This window comes from Tiliqua scincoides, chromosome 4 (genome assembly GCF_035046505.1).
Source record: "Tiliqua scincoides isolate rTilSci1 chromosome 4, rTilSci1.hap2, whole genome shotgun sequence".
NCBI lineage: Eukaryota > Metazoa > Chordata > Lepidosauria > Squamata > Scincidae > Tiliqua > Tiliqua scincoides.
This window is the reverse complement of record NC_089824.1, coordinates 123,978,736-123,979,334: the sequence shown is the minus strand read 5'-3', so window position 1 is coordinate 123,979,334 and position 599 is coordinate 123,978,736. Positions and strand designations below refer to the sequence as shown.

At 39.6% G+C, this 599-nt stretch overlaps 1 pseudogene; it reads right to left on the bottom strand.

The window, feature by feature from the left end:
• Positions 1-272: 272 nt before the first annotated feature.
• On the bottom strand, positions 273-389 carry LOC136649785 (5S ribosomal RNA; annotated as a pseudogene).
• Between the last annotated feature and the right edge of the window lie 210 nt (positions 390-599).

Genomic DNA, 599 nt, shown 5'->3' with positions numbered 1-599 from the left:
TGCATCAGTTTAACAGACCTAAAAACAACAGCAAATCCCAGTGGAATATCATAGAAGTGTATCTCCTTGCAAATTCCCATTAGCAGTTCTGGCTCAGAAACCCAGAAAGCACACTTTCCTAAGCATGATTAATAACAATATAAATTACTAAAGATGTTGAAAAGGGAGCAGTGTAAGTGTGCAGTACAGTATGTTGACACTGGGCAACAGGAATAAAAATGCCTGTTGGATGGTTTGGTTGGCAACCTTTAGTCTTGAAAGACTATGGTATAAGCTTACAGCACCCGGTATTCCCAGGCGGACTCCCATCCAAGTACTAACCAGGCCTGACCCTGCTTAGCTTCTGAGATCAGATGAGATCGGGCATGTGCAGGGTAACAGCAGTACTTTCTGTGAAAAAAAGCACGCACACACACACACATCTTATTTTCCACAATTCCCCATCTGTAAAAATAATTGTGACTTTCCTTACACCGTTTTTGTATTTAAGAACTTCAAATGCTGCAGTGCAATTTAATGATGATAATCTTTGTTATAATTCACTGCAATAAGAGTTACAATTTAGTCAACTTTTTTTGCACCAGGTGCCCTTTTTAGCA